The sequence below is a fragment of the Gorilla gorilla genome, chromosome 13 (assembly GCF_029281585.2).
Source record: "Gorilla gorilla gorilla isolate KB3781 chromosome 13, NHGRI_mGorGor1-v2.1_pri, whole genome shotgun sequence".
NCBI classification, from domain to species: domain Eukaryota; kingdom Metazoa; phylum Chordata; class Mammalia; order Primates; family Hominidae; genus Gorilla; species Gorilla gorilla.
The window spans coordinates 6,488,902-6,507,158 of NC_073237.2; positions in this window are offsets into that span (position 1 = coordinate 6,488,902).

An 18,257-nucleotide genomic window follows, 5' to 3' on the forward strand; every position below is an offset into this window, starting at 1 on the left:
CCATTCCATTCCATTCCATTCCATTCCATTCCATTTCTTTCCATTCCATTCCATTCCAATCCATTCCATTCTACTCGGGTTGACTCCATTCCATTACATTCCATTCAATTCCATTCCATTCCATTATATTCCATTCTATTCCATTCGATTCCGTTCGATTCCATTCCATTCCATTCTTTTCCATTCCATTCCATTCCATTCGATTCCATTCCATTCCATTCGATTCCATTCCATTCCATTCCATTCCATTCCATTCCATTCCATTCCTTTCCATTCCAACCCATTCCGTTCTACTCGGGTTGATTCCATTTCATTCCATTCCATTCCATTCCATTCCATTCCATTCCATTCCATTCCATTCCATTCCATTCCATTCGATTCCATTCCATTCCATTTCATTCCAAACCTTTCCATTCTACTCGGGTTCATCATTCCATTCCATTCCATTCCATTCCATTCCATTCCATTCCATTCCAATCCATTCCATTCTACTCGGGTTGATTCCATTCCATTCCATTCCATTTCATTCCATTCCATTCCATTGAATTCCATTCCATTCCATTCCATTCCATTCCATTCCATTCCTTTCTATTCCATTCCATTCCATTCCATTCCATTCCATTCCATTCCATTCCATTCCGTTCTAATCGGTTTGATTCCACTCCATTCCATTCCATTCCATTCCATTCCATTCCATTCCATTCCATTCCATTCCATTCCATTCCTTTCCATTCCAACCCATTCCTTTCTACTCGGGTTGACTCCATTCCATTCCATTCCATTCCATTCCATTCCATTCCATTCCATTCCATTCCATTCCATTCCATTCGATTCCGTTCGATTCCATTCCATTCCATTCCATTCCATTCGATTCCATTCCATTCCATTCGATTCCATTCCATTCCATTCCATTCCATTCCATTCCAATCCATTCCATTCCATTCCATTCCATTCCATTCCATTCCGTTCTAGTCAGGTTGATTCCATTCTATTCCATTCCATTCCATTCCATTCCATTCCATTCCATTCCATTCCATTCCATTCCATTCCATTCCAATCCATTCCATTCTACTCGGGTTGACTCCATTCCATTCCATTCCATTCCATTCCATTATATTCCATTCTATTCCATTCAATTCCGTTCGATTCCGTTCCATTCCATTCCATTCCATTCCATTCCATTCCATTCCATTCCATTCCATTCCATTCGATTCCATTCCATTCCATTCCATTCCATTCCATTCCATTCCAATCCATTCCATTCCATTCGATTCCATTCCATTCCATTCGATTCCATTCCATTCCATTCCATTCCATTCCATTCCATTCCATTCCAATCCATTCCATTCTACTCGGGTTGATTCCATTCCATTCCATTCCATTTCATTCCATTCCATTCCATTACATTCCATTACATTCCATTCCATTCCATTCCACTCCATTCCATTCCAATCCATTCCATTCTACTCGGGTTGATTCCATTCCATTCCATTCCATTTCATTCCATTCCATTCCATTTCATTCCATTCCATTCCATTCCATTCCATTCCATTCCATTCCATTCCATTCCATTCCATTCCATTCCATTCCTTTCTATTCCATTCCATTCCATTCCATTCCATTCCATTCCATTCCGTTCTAATCGGTTTGATTCCACTCCATTCCATTCCATTCCATTCCATTCCATTCCATTCCATTCCATTCCATTCCATTCCATTCCATTCCTTTCCATTCCAACCCATTCCTTTCTACTCGGGTTGATTCCATTCCATTCCATTCCATTCCATTCCATTCCATTCCATTCCATTCCATTCCATTCCATTCCATTCCATTCCATTCGATTCCATTCGATTCCATTCCATTCCATTTCATTCCAAACCATTCCATTCTACTCGGGTTCATCATTCCATTCCATTCCATTCCATCCCATTCCACTCGGGTTCTTTCCATTCCATTCCATTCCATTCCATTCCATTCCATTCCATTCCATTCTATTCCATTCCGTTCTACTCAGGTTGATTTCCATTCCATTCCATTCCATTCCATGCCATTCCATTCCATTCCATTCCATTCCATTCCATTCCATTCCATTCCGTTCTATTCGGGTTGATTCCATTCCATTCCATTCCATTCTATTCCATTCCGTTCTACTCGGCTTGAATCCATTGAGTTCCATTCCGTTCCGTTCCGTCCCGACACGTCCCGTCCCGTCCCGTCCCGTCCCGTCCCGTCCCGTCCCATCCCGTCCCGTCCCGTCCAGTGCCGTTGTACTCCGGTTGATTCCATTCCACTCCGTTCCGTTCCTTTCCGTTCCGTTCCATTCAGTTCCACGCGGGTTGATTCAGTTCCATTCTATTCTATTCCATTCCATTCCATTCCATTCCATTCCATTCCATTCCATTCCATTCCGTTCTACTCGGCTTGAATCCATTGAGTTCCGTTCCATTCCGTCCCATCCCGACGCGTCCCGTCCCGTCCCGTCCCGTCCCATTCCGTTCCGTTCTGATCGGGTTGATTCCGTTCCATTCCGTTCCGTTCCTTTCCGTTCCGTTCCATTCCGTTACACGCGGGTTGATTCAATTCCATTCTATTACATTGAATTCCATTCCATTCCATTCCATTCCATTCTACTCGGATTGATTGCATTCCATTCCATTCCATTCCAGTCCATTCCAATCCATTCCATTCTACTCGGGTTGATTCCATTCCATTCCATTCCATTCCATTCCATTCCATTCCATTCCATTAAATTGCGTTCCATTCGATTCGATTCCATTCCATTCCATTCCATTCCATTCCATTCCAATCCATTCCATTCTACTTGGGTTGATTCCATTCCATTCCATTCCATTCCATTCGATTCCATTCGATTCCATTCCATTCCATTCCATTCCATTCCATTCCATTCCATTCCATTCTGTTCTACTCGGGTTGATTCCACTCCATTCCATTCCATTCCATTCCATTCTATTCCATTCCATTCGATTCCATTCCATTCCATTCCATTCCGTTCCATTCCATTCCATTCCGTTCTACTCGGGTTGATTCCATTCTATTCCATTCCATTCCGTTCGATTCCATTCGATTCCATTCGATTCCATTCCATTCCATTCCATTCCATTCCCTTCCATTCCATTCTATTCCATTGAATTCCATTCCATTCCTTTCCATTCCATTCCATTCCATTCCATTCCATTCCATTCCATTCCGTTCTACTCTGATTAACTCCATTCCATTCCATTCCATTCCATTCCATTCCATTCCACTCCATTCGATTCCATTCCATTCCATTCCATTCCATTGCATTCCATTCCAATACATTCCATTCTACTCTGGTTGATTCCATTCCATTCCATTCCATTCCATTCCATTCGTCTCCATTCGATTCCATTCGATTCCATTCCATTCTATTCCATTGAGTTCCATTCCATTCCATTCCATTCCATTCCATTCCATTCCATTCCATTCCATTCCATTCCGTTCCATTCCATTCCATTCCATTCCATTCCATTCCATTCCGTTCTACTCGGGTTGATTCCATTCCATTCCATTCCATTCCATTCCATTCCATTCCACTCCATTCCATTCGATTCCATTCGATTCCATTCCATTCCATTCCATTCCATTCCAATCCATTCCATTCTACTCGGGTTGATTCCATTCCATTCCATTCCATTCCATTCCATTCCATTCCATTCCATTCCATTCCATTCCATTCCATTGAATTCCATTCGATTCCATTCGATTCCATTCCATTCGATTCCATTCGAGATCATTCGATTCCATTCCATCCCATTCCATTCCATTCCATTCCATTCCGTTCTACTCGGGTTGATTCCATTCCATTCCATTTCATTCCATTCCATTCCATTCCATTCCATTCCATTCCATTCCATTCCATTCGATTCAATTCCATTCCATTCCATTCCAATCCATTCCATTCTACTCGGGTTGATTCCATTCCATTCCATTCCATTCCATTCCATTCTATTCCATTCCATTCCATTCGATTCCACTCGATTCCATTCCATTCTTTCCATTCCATTCCAATCCATTCCATTCTACTCGGGTGGATTCCATTCCATTCCATTCCTTTCCATTCCATTCGATTCCATTCCATTCCATTCCATTCCATTCCATTCTATTCCATTCCATTCCATTCCTTTCCATTCCATTTATTTATACTCGGGTTGATTCCATTCCATTCCATTCCATTCCATTCCATTCCATTCCATTCCATTCCACTGCATTCCATTCCATTCCATTACTTTCCATTCCATTCCATTCCAATCCATTCCATTCTACTCGGGTTGACTCCATTCCATTCCATTCCATTCCATTCCATTCCATTCCATTCCATTATATTCCATTCCATTCCATTCGATTCCGTTCGATTCCATTCCATTCCATTCCATTCCATTCCATTCCATTCCATTCCATTCCATTCCATTCCATTCCATTCCATTCTACTCGGGTTGATTCCATTCCATTCCTTTCCATTCCATTCCATTCCATTCCATTCCTTTCGATTCCATTCCATTCCATTAAATTCCATTCCATTCCATTCCATTCCATTCCATTCCATTCCATTCCATTCCATTCCGTTCTAGTCGGGTTGATTCCATTCTATTCCATTCCATTCCATTCCATTCCATTCCATTCCATTCCATTCCATTCCATTCCATTCCATTCCATTCTATTCCATTCCATTCTACTCCATTGAATTCCATTCCATTCCATTCCATTCCCTTCCATTCCATTCCATTCCATTCCATTCCATTCCATTCCATTTCTTTCCATTCCATTCCATTCCAATCCATTCCATTCTACTCGGGTTGACTCCATTCCATTACATTCCATTCAATTCCATTCCATTCCATTATATTCCATTCTATTCCATTCGATTCCGTTCGATTCCATTCCATTCCATTCTATTCCATTCCATTCCATTCCATTCGATTCCATTCCATTCCATTCGATTCCATTCCATTCCATTCCATTCCATTCCATTCCATTCCTTTCCATTCCAACCCATTCCGTTCTACTCGGGTTGATTCCATTTCATTCCATTCCATTCCATTCCATTCCATTCCATTCCATTCCATTCCATTCCATTCGATTCCATTCCATTCCATTTCATTCCAAACCTTTCCATTCTACTCGGGTTCATCATTCCATTCCATTCCATTCCATTCCATTCCATTCCATTCCATTCCATTCCATTCCATTCCACTCGGGTTCTTTCCATTCCATTCCATTCCATTCCATTCCATTCCATTCCTTTCCGTTCTACTCAGGTTGATTTCCACTCCATTCCATTCCATTCCATTCCATTCCATCCCATTCCATTCCATTCCATTCCATTCCATTCCACTCCATTCCATTCCCTTCTATTCGGGTTGATTCCATTCCATTCCATTCCATTCCATTCCATTCCATTCCATTCCATTTCATTCCATTCCATTGCATTCCATTCCATTCCATTCTATTCCATTCCGTTCTACTCGGCTTGAATCCATTGAGTTCCGTTCCGTTCCGTTCCGTCCCGACACGTCCCGTCCCGTCCCGTCCCGTCCCGTCCCATCCCGTCCCGTCCCGTCCCGTGCCGCTGTACTCGGGTTGATTCCATTCCACTCCGTTCCGTTCCTTTCCGTTCCGTTCCATTCAGTTCCACGCGGGTTGATTCAATTCCATTCTATTCTATTCCATTCCATTCCATTCCATTCCATTCCTTTCCATTCCATTCCATTCCATTCCATTCTACTCGGGTTGATTCCATGCCGTTCCATTCCGTTCCATTCCGTCCCATCCCGACGCGTCCCGTCCCGTCCCGTCCGGTCCCATTCCATTCCGTTCTGATCGGGTTGATTCCGTTCCATTCCGTTCCGTTCCTTTCCGTTCCGTTCCATTCCGTTACACGCGGGTTGATTCAATTCCATTCTATTACATTGAATTCCATTCCATTCCATTCCATTCCATTCTACTCGGATTGATTGCATTCCATTCCATTCCATTCCAGTCCATTCCAATCCATTCCATTCTACTCGGGTTGATTCCACTCCATTCCATTCCATTCCATTCCATTCCATTCCATTCCATTCCATTCCATTCCATTCCATTCCATTCCTTTCCATTCCATTCCATTCCAATCCATTCCATTCTACTTGGGTTGATTCCATTCCATTCCATTCCATTCCATTCGATTCCATTCGATTCCATTCCATTCCATTCCATTCCATTCCATTCTGTTCTACTCGGGTTGATTCCACTCCATTCCATTCCATTCCATTCCATTCCATTTCATTTTATTCCATTCCATTCCATTCCATTCTATTCCATTGAATTCCATTCCATTCCATTCCATTCCATTCCATTCCATTCAGTTTCATTCCATTCCATTCCATTCCATTCCATTCGATTCAATTCCATTCCATTCCATTCCATTCCATTCCGTTCTACTCGGGTTGATTCCATTCTATTCCATTCCATTCCGTTCGATTCCATTCGATTCCATTCGATTCCATTCCATTCCATTCCATTCCCTTCCATTCCATTCTATTCCATTGAATTCCATTCCATTCCATTCCATTCCATTCCATTCCATTCCATTCCATTCCATTCCATTCCATTCCGTTCTACTCTGATTGACTCCATTCCATTCCATTCCATTCCATTCCATTCCATTCCATTCCATTCCATTCCATTCCATTCCATTCCATTCCATTGCATTCCATTCCAATACATTCCATTCCATTCCATTCCTTTCCATTCCACTCGGGTTCTTTCCATTCCATTCAATTCCATTCCATTCCATTCCATTCCATTCCATTCCATTCCATTCCATTCCATTCCATTCCATTCCATTCCGTTCTACTCAGGTTGATTTCCACTCCATTCCATTCCATTCCATTCCATTCCATTCCATTCCATTCCATTCCATTCCATTCCACTTCTTTCCATTCCCTTCTATTCGGGTTGATTCCATTCCATTCCATTCCATTCCATTCCATTCCATTCCATTCCATTCCATTCCATTCCATTCCATTCCATTCCATTCCATTCCATTCCATTCCATTCCATTCCATTCCATTCCATTCTATTCCATTCCGTTCTACTCGGCTTGAATCCATTGAGTTCCGTTCCGTTCCGTTCCGTCCCGACACGTCCCGTCCAGTCCCGTCCCGTCCCGTCCCGTCCCGTCCCGTCCCGTGCCGTTGTACTCGGGTTGATTCCATTCCACTCCGTTCCGTTCCTTTCCGTTCCGTTCCATTCAGTTCCACGCGGGTTGATTCAATTCCATTCTATTCTATTCCATTCCATTCCATTCCATTCCATTCCATTCCATTCCATTCTACTCGGGTTGATTCCACGACGTTCTGTTCCGTTCCATTCCGTCCCATCCCGACGCGTCCCGTCCCGTCCCGTCCCGTCCCATTCCGTTCCGTTCTGATCGGGTTGATTCCATTCCATTCCGTTCCGTTCCTTTCCGTTCCGTTCCATTCCGTTACACGCGGGTTGATTCAATTCCATTCTATTACATTGAATTCCATTCCATTCCATTCCATTCCACTCTACTCGGATTGAGTGCATTCCATTCCATTCCATTCCAGTCCATTCCAATCCATTCCATTCTACTCGGGTTGATTCCACTCCATTCCGTTCCATTCCATTCCATTCCATTCCATTCCATTCCATTCCATTCCATTCCATTCCATTCCATTATATTCCATTCCATTCCATTCGAATCCGTTCGATTCCATTCCATTCCGTTCCATTCCATTCCATTCCATTCCATTCCATTCCATTCGATTCCATTCCATTCCATTCGATTCGATTCCATTCCATTCCATTCCATTCCATTCCATTCCATTCCAATCCATTCCATTCTACTCGGGTTGATTCCATTCCATTCCATTCCATTCCATTCCATTCCATTCCATTCCATTGCATTCCATTCCATTCCATTCCATTCCATTCCATTCCTTTCTATTCCATTCCATTCCATTCCATTCCATTCCATTCCATTCCATTCCATTCCATTCCATTCCATTCCGTTCTAATCGGTTTGATTCCACTCCATTCCATTGCATTCCATTCCGTTCCATTCCATTCCTTTCCTTTCCATTCCAACCCATTCCGTTCTACTCGGGTTGATTCCATTTCATTCCATTCCATTCCATTCCATTCCATTCCATTCCATTTCATTCCATACCTTTCCATTCTACTCGGGTTCATCATTCCATTCCATTCCATTCCACTCGGGTTCTTTCCATTCCATTCCATTCCATTCCATTCCATTCCATTCCATTCCATTCCATTCCGTTCTACTCAGGTTGATTTCCACTCCATTCCATTCCATTCCATTCCATTCCATTCCATTCCATTCCATTCCATTCCTTTCCATTCCACTCCATTCCATTCCCTTCTATTCGGGTTGAGTCCATTCCATTCCATTCCATTCCATTCCATTCCATTCCATTCCATTCCATTCCATTCCATTGCATTCCATTCCATTCCATTCTATTCCATTCCGTTCTACTCGGCTTGAATCCATTGAGTTCCGTTCCGTTCCGTTCCGTCCCGACACGTCCCGTCCCGTCCCGTCCCGTCCCGTCCCATCGCGTCCCATCCCGTCCCGTGCCGTTGTACTCGGGTTGATTCCATTCCACTCCGTTCCGTTCCTTTCCGTTCCCTTCCATTCAGTTCCACGCGGGTTGATTCAATTCCATTCTATTCTATTCCATTCCATTCCATTCCATTCCATTCCATTCCATTCCATTCCATTCCATTCTACTCGGGTTGATTCCATGCCGTTCCGTTCCGTTCCATTCCGTCCCATCCCGACGCGTCCCGTCCCGTCCCGTCCCGTCCCATTCCGTTCCGTTCTGATCGGGTTGATTCCGTTCCATTCCGTTCCGTTCCTTTCCGTTCCGTTCCATTCCGTTACACGCGGGTTGATTCAATTCCATTCTATTACATTGAATTCCATTCCATTCCATTCCATTCCATTCTACTCGGATTGATTGCATTCCATTCCATTCCATTCCAGTCCATTCCAATCCATACCATTCTACTCGGGTTGATTCCACTCCATTCCATTCCATTCCATTCCATTCCATTCCATTCCATTCCATTCCATTGCTTTCCATTCGATTCGATTCCATTCCATTCCATTCCATTCCATTCCATTCCAATCCATTCCATTCTACTTGGGTTGATTCCATTCCATTCCATTCCATTCCATTCGATTCCATTCGATTCTGTTCTACTCGGGTTGATTCCACTCCATTCCATTCCATTCCATTCCTTTCTATTCCATTCCATTCCATTCGATTCCATTCTATTCCATTCAATTCCATTCCATTCCATTTCATTTTATTCCATTCCATTCCATTCCATTCTATTCCATTGAATTCCATTCCATTCCATTCAATTCCATCCCATTCAGTTTCGTTCCATTCCATTCCATTCCATTCCATTCCATTCCATTCCATTCCATTCCATTCCATTCCATTCCATTCCATTCCATTCCATTCCGTTCTACTCAGGTTGATTCCATTCTATTCCATTCCATTCCGATCGATTCCATTCGATTCCATTCGATTCCATTCCATTCCATTCCATTCCCTTCCATTCCATTCTATTCCATTGAATTCCATTCCATTCCATTCCATTCCATTCCGTTCTACTCTGATTGACTCCATTCCATTCCATTCCATTCCATTCCATTCCATTCGATTCCATTCCATTCCATTCCATTCCATTGCATTCCATTCCAATACATTCCATTCTACTCTGGTTGATTCCATTCCATTACATTCCATTCCATTCCATTCGTCTCCATTCGATTCCATTCGATTCCATTCCATTCTATTCCATTGAATTCCATTCCATTCCATTCCATTCCATTCCATTCCATTCCATTCCATTCCATTCCATTCCATTCCATTCCATTTCATTCCGTTCTACTCGGGTTGATTCCATTCCATTCCATTCCATTCCATTCCATTCCATTCCACTCCATTCCATTCGATTCCATTCGATTCCATTCCATTCCATTCCATTCCATTCCATTCCAATCCATTCCATTCTACTCGCGTTGATTCCATTCCATTCCATTCCATTCCATTCCATTCCATTCCATTCTATTCCATTCCATTCCATTCCATTGCATTCCGTTCGATTCCATTCGATTCCATTCCATTAGATTCCATTCGAGATCATTCGATTCCATTCCATCCCATTCCATTCCATTCCATTCCATTCCGTTCTACTCAGGTTGATTCCATTCCATTCCATTTCATTCCATTCCATTCCATTCCATTCCATTCCATTCCATTCCATTCCGTTCCATTCCAATCCATTGCATTCTACTCGGGTTGATTCCATTCCATTCCATTCCATTCCATTCCATTCTATTCCATTCCATTCCATTCGATTCCACTCGATTCCATTCCATTCTTTCCATTCCATTCCAATCCATTCCATTCTACTCGGGTGGATTCCATTCAATTCCATTCCTTTCCATTCCACTCCATTCCATTCCATTCCATTCGATTCCATTCCATTCCATTCCATTCCATTCCATTCCATTCCATTCCATTCCATTCGATTCCATTCCATTCCATTCCATTCCATTCCATTCCATTCCATTCCATTCCATTCCATTCCATTCTATTCCATTCCATTCCATTCCTTTCCATTCCATTTATTTATACTCGGGTTGATTCCATTCCATTCCATTCCATTCCATTCCATTCCATTCCATTCCATTCCATTCCATTCCATTGCATTCCATTCCATTCCATTACTTTCCATTCCATTCCATTCCAATCCATTCCATTCTACTCGGGTTGACTCCATTCCATTCCATTCCATTCAATTCCATTCCATTCCATTATATTCCATTCCATTCCATTCGATTCCGTTCGATTCCATTCCATTCCATTCCATTCCATTCCATTCCATTCGATTCCATTCCATTCCATTCGATTCCATTCCATTCCATTCCATTCCATTCCATTACATTCCAATCCATTCCATTCTACTCGGGTTGATTCCATTCCATTCCATTCCATTCCATTCCATTCCATTCCATTCCATTCCATTCCATTCCATTGCATTCCATTCCTTTCGATTCCATTCCATTCCATTAAATTCCATTCCATTCCATTCCATTCCATTCCATTCCATTCCATTCCATTCCATTCCATTCCATTCCGTTCTAGTCGGGTTGATTCCATTCTATTCCATTCCATTCCATTCCATTCCATTCCATTCCATTCCATTCCATTCCATTCCATTCCATTCTATTCCATTCCATTCTACTCCATTGAATTCCATTCCATTCCATTCCATTCCATTCCATTCCATTCCTTTCCATTCCATTTAGTTCTACTCGGGTTGATTCCATTCCATTCCATTCCATTCCATTCCATTCCATTCCATCCCATTCCATTCCATTCCATTCCATTCCATTCCATTCCATTACTTTCCATTCCATTCCATTCCAATCCATTCCATTCTACTGGTTTTGACTCCATTCCATTCCATTCCATTCCATTCCATTCCATTATATTCCATTCTATTCCATTCGATTCCGTTCGATTCCATTCCATTCCATTCCATTCCATTCCATTCCATTCGATTCCATTCCATTCCATTCCATTCCATTCCATTCCATTCTGTTCTACTCGGGTTGATTCCACTCCATTCCATTCCATTCCATTCCATTCCATTTCATTTTATTCCATTCCATTCCATTCCATTCTATTCCATTGAATTCCATTCCATTCCATTCCATTCCATTCCATTCCATTCAGTTTCATTCCATTCCATTCCATTCCATTCCATTCGATTCAATTCCATTCCATTCCATTCCATTCCATTCCGTTCTACTCGGGTTGATTCCATTCTATTCCATTCCATTCCGTTCGATTCCATTCGATTCCATTCGATTCCATTCCATTCCATTCCATTCCCTTCCATTCCATTCTATTCCATTGAATTCCATTCCATTCCATTCCATTCCATTCCATTCCATTCCATTCCATTCCGTTCTACTCTGATTGACTCCATTCCATTCCATTCCATTCCATTCCATTCCATTCCATTCCATTCCATTCCATTCGATTCCATTCCATTGCATTCCATTCCATTCCATTGCATTCCATTCCAATATATTCCATTCCATTCCATTCCAATACATTCCATTCCATTCCATTCCTTTCCATTCCACTCGGGTTCTTTCCATTCCATTCCATTCCATTCCATTCCATTCCATTCCATTCCATTCCATTCCATTCCGTTCTACTCAGGTTGATTTCCACTCCATTCCATTCCATTCCATTCCATTCCATTCCATTCCATTCCATTCCATTCCATTCCACTCCATTCCATTCCCTTCTATTCGGGTTGATTCCATTCCATTCCATTCCATTCCATTCCATTCCATTCCATTCCATTCCATTCCATTCCATTCCATTCCATTCCATTCCATTCCATTCCATTCTATTCCATTCCGTTCTACTCGGCTTGAATCCATTGAGTTCCGTTCCGTTCCGTTCCGTCCCGACACGTCCCGTCCCGTCCCGTCCCGTCCCGTCCCGTCCCGTCCCGTCCCGTGCCGTTGTACTCGGGTTGATTCCATTCCACTCCGTTCCGTTCCTTTCCGTTCCGTTCCATTCAGTTCCACGCGGGTTGATTCAATTCCATTCTATTCTATTCCATTCCATTCCATTCCATTCCATTCCATTCCATTCCATTCTACTCGGGTTGATTCCATGCCGTTCCGTTCCGTTCCATTCCGTCCCATCCCGACGCGTCCCGTCCCGTCCCGTCCCGTCCCATTCCGTTCCGTTCTGATCGGGTTGATTCCATTCCATTCCGTTCCGTTCCTTTCCGTTCCGTTCCATTCCGTTACACGCGGGTTGATTCAATTCCATTCTATTACATTGAATTCCATTCCATTCCATTCCATTCCACTCTACTCGGATTGAGTGCATTCCATTCCATTCCATTCCAGTCCATTCCAATCCATTCCATTCTACTCGGGTTGATTCCACTCCATTCCGTTCCATTCCATTCCATTCCATTCCTTTCCATTCCATTCCATTCCATTCCAATCCATTCCATTCTACTCGGGTTGATTCCATTCCATTCCATTCCATTCCATTCCATTCCATTCCATTCCATTCCATTCCATTCCATTCCATTCCTTTCTATTCCATTCCATTCCATTCCATTCCATTCCATTCCATTCCATTCCATTCCATTCCATTCCATTCCATTCCGTTCTAATCGGTTTGATTCCACTCCATTCCATTCCATTCCATTCCATTCCATTCCATTCCATTCCTTTCCTTTCCATTCCAACCCATTCCGTTCTACTCGGGTTGATTCCATTTCATTCCATTCCATTCCATTCCATTCCATTCCATTCCATTTCATTCCATACCTTTCCATTCTACTCGGGTTCATCATTCCATTCCATTCCATTCCATTCCATTCCACTCGGGTTCTTTCCATTCCATTCCATTCCATTCCATTCCATTCCATTCCATTCCATTCCGTTCTACTCAGGTTGATTTCCACTCCATTCCATTCCATTCCATTCCATTCCATTCCATTCCATTCCATTCCATTCCATTCCTTTCCATTCCACTCCATTCCATTCCCTTCTATTCGGGTTGAGTCCATTCCATTCCATTCCATTGCATTCCATTCCATTCCATTCTATTCCATTCCGTTCTACTCGGCTTGAATCCATTGAGTTCCGTTCCGTTCCGTTCCGTCCCGACACGTCCCGTCCCGTCCCGTCCCGTCCCGTCCCATCGCGTCCCATCCCGTCCCGTGCCGTTGTACTCGGGTTGATTCCATTCCACTCCGTTCCGTTTCTTTCCGTTCCCTTCCATTCAGTTCCACGCGGGTTGATTCAATTCCATTCTATTCTATTCCATTCCATTCCATTCCATTCCATTCCATTCCATTCCATTCCATTCCATTCTACTCGGGTTGATTCCATGCCGTTCCGTTCCGTTCCATTCCGTCCCATCCCGACGCGTCCCGTCCCGTCCCGTCCGGTCCCATTCCGTTCCGTTCTGATCGGGTTGATTCCGTTCCATTCCGTTCCGTTCCTTTCCGTTCCGTTCCATTCCGTTACACGCGGGTTGATTCAATTCCATTCTATTACATTGAATTCCATTCCATTCCATTCCATTCCATTCTACTCGGATTGATTGCATTCCATTCCATTCCATTCCAGTCCATTCCAATCCATTCCATTCTACCCGGGTTGATTCCACTCCATTCCATTCCATTCCATTCCATTCCATTCCATTCCATTCCATTGCTTTCCATGCGATTCGATTCCATTCCATTCCATTCCATTCCATTCCATTCCATTCCATTCCATTCCATTGCATTCCATTCCATTCCATTCCATTCCATTCCATTCCATTCCATTCCTTTCTATTCCATTCCATTCCATTCCATTCCATTCCATTCCATTCCATTCCATTCCATTCCATTCCATTCCATTCCGTTCTAATCGGTTTGATTCCACTCCATTCCATTCCATTCCATTCCATTCCATTCCATTCCATTCCTTTCCTTTCCATTCCAACCCATTCCGTTCTACTCGGGTTGATTCCATTTCATTCCATTCCATTCCATTCCATTCCATTCCATTCCATTTCATTCCATACCTTTCCATTCTACTCGGGTTCATCATTCCATTCCATTCCATTCCATTCCATTCCACTCGGGTTCTTTCCATTCCATTCCATTCCATTCCATTCCATTCCATTCCATTCCATTCCGTTCTACTCAGGTTGATTTCCACTCCATTCCATTCCATTCCATTCCATTCCATTCCATTCCATTCCATTCCATTCCATTCCATTCCATTCCTTTCCATTCCACTCCATTCCATTCCCTTCTATTCGGGTTGAGTCCATTCCATTCCATTCCATTGCATTCCATTCCATTCCATTCTATTCCATTCCGTTCTACTCGGCTTGAATCCATTGAGTTCCGTTCCGTTCCGTTCCGTCCCGACACGTCCCGTCCCGTCCCGTCCCGTCCCGTCCCATCGCGTCCCATCCCGTCCCGTGCCGTTGTACTCGGGTTGATTCCATTCCACTCCGTTCCGTTTCTTTCCGTTCCCTTCCATTCAGTTCCACGCGGGTTGATTCAATTCCATTCTATTCTATTCCATTCCATTCCATTCCATTCCATTCCATTCCATTCCATTCCATTCTACTCGGGTTGATTCCATGCCGTTCCGTTCCGTTCCATTCCGTCCCATCCCGACGCGTCCCGTCCCGTCCCGTCCGGTCCCATTCCGTTCCGTTCTGATCGGGTTGATTCCGTTCCATTCCGTTCCGTTCCTTTCCGTTCCGTTCCATTCCGTTACACGCGGGTTGATTCAATTCCATTCTATTACACTGAATTCCATTCCATTCCATTCCATTCCATTCTACTCGGATTGATTGCATTCCATTCCATTCCATTCCAGTCCATTCCAATCCATTCCATTCTACCCGGGTTGATTCCACTCCATTCCATTCCATTCCATTCCATTCCATTCCATTCCATTCCATTCCATTGCTTTCCATTCGATTCGATTCCATTCCATTCCATTCCATTCCATTCCATTCCAATCCATTCCATTCTACTTGGGTTGATTCCATTCCATTCCATTCCATTCCATTCGATTCCATTCGATTCCATTCCATTCCATTCCATTCCATTCCATTCTGTTCTACTCGGGTTGATTCCACTCCATTCCATTCCATTCCATTCCTTTCTATTCCATTCCATTCCATTCGATTCCATTCTATTCCATTCAATTCCATTCCATTCCATTTCATTTTATTCCATTCCATTCCATTCCATTCTATTCCATTGAATTCCATTCCATTCCATTCAATTCCATCCCATTCAGTTTCGTTCCATTCCATTCCATTCCATTCCATTCCATTCCATTCCATTCCATTCCATTCCGTTCTACTCAGGTTGATTCCATTCTATTCCATTCCATTCTGATCGATTCCATTCGATTCCATTCGATTCCATTCCATTCCATTCCATTCCCTTCCATTCCATTCTATTCCATTGAATTCCATTCCATTCCATTCCATTCCATTCCATTCCATTCCGTTCTACTCTGATTGACTCCATTCCATTCCATTCCATTCCATTCCATTCCATTCGATTCCATTCCATTCCATTCCATTCCATTCCATTCCATTCCATTCCAATACATTCCATTCTACTCTGGTTGATTCCATTCCATTACATTCCATTCCATTCCATTCGTCTCCATTCGATTCCATTCGATTCCATTCCATTCTATTCCATTGAATTCCATTCCATTCCATTCCATTCCATTCCATTCCATTCCATTCCATTCCATTCCATTCCATTCCATTCCATTTCATTCCGTTCTACTCGGGTTGATTCCATTCCATTCCATTCCATTCCATTCCATTCCATTCCATTCCACTCCATTCCATTCGATTCCATTCGATTCCATTCCATTCCATTCCATTCCATTCCAATCCATTCCATTCTACTCGGGTTGATTCCATTCCATTCCATTCCATTCCATTCCATTCCATTCCATTCTATTCCATTCCATTCCATTCCATTGCATTCCATTCGATTCCATTCGATTCCATTCCATTCGATTCCATTCGAGGTCATTCGATTCCATTCCATCCCATTCCATTCCATTCCATTCCATTCCGTTCTACTCAGGTTGATTCCATTCCATTCCATTTCATTCCATTCCATTCCATTCCATTCCATTCCATTCCATTCCATTCCATTCCATTCCATTCCATTCCATTCCATTCCAATCCATTGCATTCTACTCGGGTTGATTCCATTCCATTCCATTCCATTCCATTCCATTCTATTCCATTCCATTCCATTCGATTCCACTCGATTCCATTCCATTCTTTCCATTCCATTCCAATCCATTCCATTCTACTCGGGTGGATTCCATTCAATTCCATTCCTTTCCATTCCACTCCATTCCATTCCATTCCATTCGATTCCATTCCATTCCATTCCATTCCATTCCATTCCATTCCATTCCATTCCATTCCATTCGATTCCATTCCATTCCATTCCATTCCATTCCATTCCATTCCATTCCATTCCATTGCATTCCATTCCATTCCATTACTTTCCATTCCATTCCATTCCAATCCATTCCATTCTACTCGGGTTGACTCCATTCCATTCCATTCCATTCAATTCCATTCCATTCCATTATATTCCATTCCATTCCATTCGATTCCGTTCGATTCCATTCCATTCCATTCCATTCCATTCGATTCCATTCCATTCCATTCGATTCCATTCCATTCCATTCCATTCCATTCCATTCCATTCCAATCCATTCCATTCTACTCGGGTTGATTCCATTCCATTGCATTCCATTGCATTCCATTCCATTCCATTCCATTCCATTCCATTCCATTCCTTTCGATTCCATTCCATTCCATTAAATTCCATTCCATTCCATTCCATTCCATTCCATTCCATTCCATTCCATTCCATTCCGTTCTAGTCGGGTTGATTCCATTCTATTCCATTCCATTCCATTCCATTCCATTCCATTCCATTCCATTCCATTCCATTCCATTCTATTCCATTCCATTCTACTCCATTGAATTCCATTCCATTCCATTCCATTCCATTCCATTCCATTCCTTTCCATTCCATTTAGTTCTACTCGGGTTGATTCCATTCCATTCCATTCCATTCCATTCCATTCCATTCCATCCCATTCCATTCCATTCCATTCCATTCCATTCCATTCCATTCCATTACTTTCCATTCCATCCCATTCCAATCCATTCCATTCTACTGGGTTTGACTCCATTCCATTCCATTCCATTCCATTCCATTCCATTATATTCCATTCTATTCCATTCGATTCCGTTCGATTCCATTCCATTCCATTCCATTCCATTCCATTCCATTCCATTCGATTCCATTCCATTCCATTCGATTCCATTCCATTCCATTCCAATTCTTTCCATTCCATTCCAATCCATTCCATTCTACTCGGGTTGATTCCATTCCATTTCATTCCATTCCATTCCATTCCATTCCATTCCATTCCATTCCATTCCATTCCATTCCTTTCTATTCCATTCCATTCCATTCCATTCCATTCCATTCCATTCCATTCCATTCCATTCCATTCCATTCCGTTCTAATCGGTTTGATTCCACTCCTTT